Below are 6,180 nucleotides of genomic sequence, written 5' to 3'. Positions count from 1 at the left end.
TGTCCTGCTGATTGATTTTCAAGGGTATTTTCGGTACTGCTGGGTCGTCCCCAGTCTTACACGCTCCACTCGCCCGAATGCGTAGGTTCAGTGCTTGACTTGCTTCCCATTCAAAGTCTCCCCCTCTCCATTATTACAATATTAACCCATTCTTGACCGATCTATAACAACCCTGGATCTTCTGTGGTTTGTAATAGGAGAACTTCTTAGTACCAGACCAACTGACACATATGTTTGCCCAACAAATCATAGTGACAAATGAATTATTCGGATTCAGTTCGGTGAGATCAAAAATTCATGATTATGGAATAATTCAGGTATAATTCGGAAATGATTCGAAATTATCCCGATCAGAAATCTCAGACTTGCAAGAGAGCAAAAGAAAATGAAATAAAATAATTGTTTTTGGAAAAATTCAAGAAAAATTCGTGAATAATTCGTAAAATTCGGAAAAAGTTCGTAAAATTTGCGAATTATTCAGATTTAATTCGATCAACCGAATAATTCGACGTTCGGTTCGGTATCCCCAAAAAAGAATTATTGGGATATAATTTGATTACATTTAGCATTCTGTATACTATTCATCTGCCGCAGAAATTCCAAGTCACAGAAGTCTCCTTTCCAAGATTAGTCAGTCTTCGCTCCACCGTAGACCAATAATCTCCCTCCATTATTTCCCCAAGACATCCAAACCGTTCATCTCCCGACTTCTATTTTCTCCAAACAGCGACTTCTCCACGCACCTTCGTAGTTTAAAATACTACACCGGTGAGCCTTTTCTACACATTCCCACACCTAACCAATCCATGGCGCTTCCTTCTTTCTCAATTCCTTTTTCTATCCTCCTCCTCTTTGCTTTCTCTCTCCTGTTTGCTCAATTATCTATCTCAGATGCCGTCCACCCGGTCCGCAATGATCGGGCAGATCCATACCGCAGACACCAAATTGCGTTGCGGCGCTCGACCCGTCATGTTGTTCGAAGACCCACTTCAGCTCGATATTACTCCCATAAGAAAACTTCCTCCTTGCCTAACCGGTACATCCTAACTGAGAAGAACAATACCACGGCCAATTCGACCTCCAATTCCACTTCTCCTCAAACCAATTCTAATGCCACGTCGAATTCCAATTCCACTAGCACAAACCACCACCGTAGATACAAACACAAGGTCCGCAACTGGATACTCGGCTTCATAGGCGGTTGTTTGGGTGGCCTTTTCTCAGGCTTGCTTGTTTCTGTGTTTTTCAGATTTTTGTTGAATTGTATCCGTGGCAGGTATAGAAGTTCATCGGGACCATCCATTTTCATGCCAAAGGTAATACGCGTCGGAGACCTTGCTTTCTTGGAGAAAGAAGATGGGCTTGCTTCCCTTGAGGTAATTGGCCAAGGCGGCAGTGGCAAGGTGTATAAATCCCAGCTGCCAGGAAACCCTTCGAAAACAATTGCTATAAAGCAAATCATGAAACGGGCAGGTGGTGGTGGTGACCCTACCGAAGAGGAGACAAACCGCCTCGACAAGTGGATGCGACAGATTAAATCAGAGATCAAGACAGTTGGCTACATCCGGCACAAGAACCTGTTACCATTGGTTGCCCATGTTTCGCGTCCAGATAGTCATTTCTTGATCTATGAGTTCATGAAAAACGGTAGCCTGCTTGATGTCTTGGTGAAAGCAAAGACGGGGCAGCAAGAGCTTAGCTGGCCTGCTAGGCTCAGAATAGCTGACGGTATCGCAGCCGGGCTAGAGTACTTACACATGCACCACAAGCCTCAAATAATCCATCGAGATTTGAAACCCGCAAACATATTGCTTGACGACGACATGGAAGCACGGATTGCCGACTTCGGCCTAGCAAAAGAAATGCCTGATGCGCACACACACATGACCTCATCTAACGTTGCCGGTACTCTCGGATACATAGCACCGGAGTACTACCAAACATTAAAATTCACGGCAAAGTGTGACATTTATAGCTTTGGAGTAATCCTCGCGGTGATGGCGATGGGGAAACAGCCAACAGACGAGTTCTTTCAAAGCACAGAAGAGATGAGTCTGGTGAAGTGGTTGCGTAACACAATGCATGCAGATAATGCGGCAGCCGCAATCGACCCTGCGTTGGCCGGGGGAGATTACGACGAGCAGATAAAGCTCGTCCTGAGGATCGCTTGCTTCTGCACGGTTGACGATCCCAAGGAGCGGCCGAGCAGCAAGGATGTGAAGAGCATGATATCACAGATTGGAAGGTGATTATGGAAAGAACGAGTAATTTAAATAAATTTTTATTTGTAAGATAAATAATTTAAAAGCTGGGACGGGAAGAATCTGCCTAAGTGCGAAAAGATCTTAGAAATATGTAATTGGATATCACAGATTGGTTAGGATGTGAATTTCGTGCATGTCTAGATTATATTATTGTAAATCTCATATATAAGGTATAAGTGGTGTCGATTTAGATTTTACTCTGTCCATTGAAGTAGGATGAACAGAGTTTGAATAGTAGGGTTGACTGGTTGTGGAAAACAACATAAAGGGATTCCCATTGTATCATACATATATCGATTATAGTTATCATTGTGCTATAACAAGGGTGTTTCAGTAAAATTGTCTGGCAAGGAACAGTCAGTGCTTGTTTCACAAATAAAGTCAAGACGTTAGGCAGACTAATTAATGAGTCGGCAATAGACACGCATAATTGGCCTATTTTTGGGTAACTCAAATTTAGCGAATATGGGGGTTGTCAGAGCACTGTGCCAGTGTAGGCACATGTTTATATTTTGTAAATAGAATATCAATGCCTACGGGCGTTTCAATGATAAAAAAAAAAAATAGAATATCAATGTTAGCAGGTTGTACATAAGGCTTGACAAGCTAGAATTGTAAAAGCTTGTAATTATTAAATTTTTTCTTATTAATGAAAATGTTGGGGCTCTCTGCTCCTGAGACTCGGAGCTGGTTCAATTTGGGCCTTGCAGATTTCTTTGGAGGAAAATAATCCTGTATAACTTTTTTTTTTTGTTAACAGAAATGAATGATCCAGTGGGCTTGCTCGTTTGGAAAAAGAATAGTCATAATTAATAAGTTCAATTTAGCAAAGTTTTACATGGATCATTGTAAAATACAAAAGAAATTATGCGGCAAATTGTTATATAATATTTTTATAACTAAGAATAAGTCTTTAATCTAATGACCGAGTTAGTTTTTTTTTTTTTTTTTTTTTTTTAATTTGCAATACAAAAATATATCAGAGCATTTACAATATATAAAAAAAAAAAATTTCACAGGGAAGTTACTATAACTTATTAATCGATGCATATGGCTAGGGATTGCCGTGGTGTAACTAGTCAGTGATTTGGATTATATGTTGTACTGTGTCACGATCAAATTTAAAAAGATAGTACATTTGTTTATAATTTGGATGAGTTTATTCAAAATTCATTATTCAATCAAAATCTAACGAACCTAATTACAAGTAACTTGCGTGACTACATATCATTATCAGATCTTTTATGTGACGTGCTGCACTGTGTTAAATTTTTAAAAAATAATTATGTTATACGAATAATCACAATATGAAACACACAAATTATGGGACGTAACTAACACGCAATTTGACGTACCTGGTCAAGTCGTGATTTTGTTAAGATCCCTGTTTGGTCACTTAAATACCGTGTATTTCATGTGGACCAACATCCACATCCGTCACACTCGACAGGCTGTCATGGTTACGTGTAATTCGTTCATTCATACTAAATTTGACTTGTAACTGGAAAACAAATATGCTAATATTGACTTGGTCTTTGGGACTTTACAAAGTTTGAAAAAAAGGGCAAAGATTGATGTGGTGTGAAATTGAAAAACTTAAAAACGATGAATTCATCTTAACGGACTGAGTACAATTGAATCAGATGACCCAAAATTATTTTTCTTAACTTGGCTCAAATCTCAAAGCACAAACACAGGCTGAGAGCAAATCTGGACCGTCCATTTCAATTGTGTTGAGTCAGGTACCTGGGAGGATACAGATAAAAAATAATTTGGTAGAATAATCAACGCACTAAAAAGGTGTTGTTTTGTCCCTTGCTGGTCGTCTTGTCCTGGCTTATCTCAATTCCACACACAAATAATGTGGATACGTCACAGTGCATCTCACTAGGTGGATATCTGTGCCTATGTTGACTAGGACCGGCAAAAAAGCTCGTGGCTCGTGGCCCACTTGGTATCCGTCCGTGACTCGATCGATAACAGCTCGTTTGTTAGTGGATTGAGTTAAAATTAGCTCGCTCGCTACATACTCGAGCCATAATTAATGAGTTTGAGTTTGGCCTGGCTCGGCACGAGCCAGCTCGGTCATTAACGAGCTATTTAATATACATAGTTTAATAGTTTAATCGGATCCGTTCACTTCAGATTGGAGATATTATGGTATATGGATGTTATAGCCAGTGTTATGACAATTGCACTTTGGACTGTGTTTAAGTTGATTGGTAATATCATATGGAATATGTGTGAATTAATTATAAGCAATTAAGTTAATTTGTATGAATTTGTTTGATATGGTATGCATGAATTTATTTTGTGAATATATTTGTATGTATGAATTTAGCTGTAAACTTAATTTATAGTAGTTAATTTGCTTAATTACAATTGAATTAAGAGCATTCCTCAGTAATTAGTCATATAAATATTATTTTATTTTAGCCATAATTGATAAGATGTGTTATGAAAATTTAAGATATAGCAGGAAAAAAAATATACAAATTTATAAATCTGCCAAGCTAATAACGAGCTAGCTCGGCTCGCTCGGACAAGCCACGAGTCGGTCTTGAGCAATAGTTTTAGCTCGGGACCTAAAATCTAAACTCGCTCGCTTAGCTTAATACACTAACAAGCCGAATACAAGTGTGGCCTAACTCGTTCTTTAACAGCTCGTTGCCACCTCTACTGTGGACATTGAAAGTTCGCTAGAATTAGAATTTGAGATACAATCTCAGATGAAATTTGGAGAGAAAATATTTTATTGAAAGTTCATCATACATTCATGTCATTTGTGCAAATTCTAAGTTTTATTTCTAATTGACACAATGACTTGTAGCCAAGGTCTAATGGGGTCAATTGACCCTTATTTTTTTTTTTGTATTTATATATACTTTTATATATAATTTAGAGTATAATTGACTCTCATTCTCTGCAGAAAAATTGTATATGATTGACCATCATATGTTTTTGACCTCATAATTTGAAAGTCTGACTTCTTGTAACCATTAGAGAGAGAGAATATTTGCTAAAGAGCCGTTGACAAAATAGCCAAATACAGAAAGTAACGGAAAGATGAAAAAAAAGAGTAATAGGATATTTTTGTAAATTTGACTTTTGACTTTTGTTTGATGTACCCAACATAACATCTTCAATTTGTGTGTATTGTTTGTTAATCTTCAACAATATTATATATGTTTCTCATGCTTTGGATTTCTCTAACAAAAATAAAACAGAAATACAATGGCAATTAATGCTGGACTGATCATATACTGGTCTATATTTTGAGGTCATAGGAATGTACAAGTGACTAGGAGGTGAAAAGTTCCTGCTTGTTGCATGATTTTGTGGCCTCTTGGGTGGCTTATAATTTTGAACTGTGCCACACAGTGTTGCAAAAAATGGCTGTTTACGTCGATTAATCAGCCGATTAGTCATTGGCGGCAACCAAATTGTTACAGATTTTTCTGACTAATTGATCGATTATTTTCAATTATTCCCGATTAATTGCTTAGCGGTACCCTGTCCGTTCGACGAGTGCATACCGTTATTTACAACACTGGTGCCACATGCACATTGTAGAGTAAGCACAACATATATTTTTCCTACCTTTATTCCCTAAATTTAGATATTCACTGTCTTGGTTCTCTGGGATTAGAGTCCTTGATAAATGAAAAAATTAAACTCAAATAAAAGCAAAATGTGGAATTAATATCCTAAATTATTTTTTCAGTCATCTTCTAAACTAAAGACATCATTAACTATTATAACAGCATTTGCATCTAGTTTATATGGCAGAAATGCACTGATATGTCTTGTGGAAAATTAATGCTTTACTGAGACATCTACAGTTATGTAGCAAGAAAATCGGTAAAATTCTGAATAGCATATATGATATATCATCGGTACCATTTATCATGCTGTC

The 6,180-nt window shown here is 37.5% G+C and overlaps 1 pseudogene across 1 annotated transcript; it reads left to right on the top strand.

Moving 5' to 3' along the window:
* The first annotated feature begins 776 nt into the window (after window positions 1–776).
* On the top strand, window positions 777–2,587 carry LOC144553896 (leucine-rich repeat receptor-like serine/threonine/tyrosine-protein kinase SOBIR1 pseudogene; annotated as a pseudogene). The gene has a single exon (XR_013511464.1). The product of XR_013511464.1 is annotated as a leucine-rich repeat receptor-like serine/threonine/tyrosine-protein kinase SOBIR1 pseudogene (transcript).
* Window positions 2,588–6,180: the final 3,593 nt, after the last annotated feature.

Source organism: Carex rostrata, chromosome 1, assembly GCF_964058835.1.
Source record: "Carex rostrata chromosome 1, lpCarRost1.2, whole genome shotgun sequence".
NCBI classification, from domain to species: Eukaryota; Viridiplantae; Streptophyta; class Magnoliopsida; order Poales; family Cyperaceae; genus Carex; species Carex rostrata.
The sequence above is the reverse complement of the archived record's forward strand: the minus strand, read 5'-3'. Positions and strand labels throughout refer to the sequence as shown.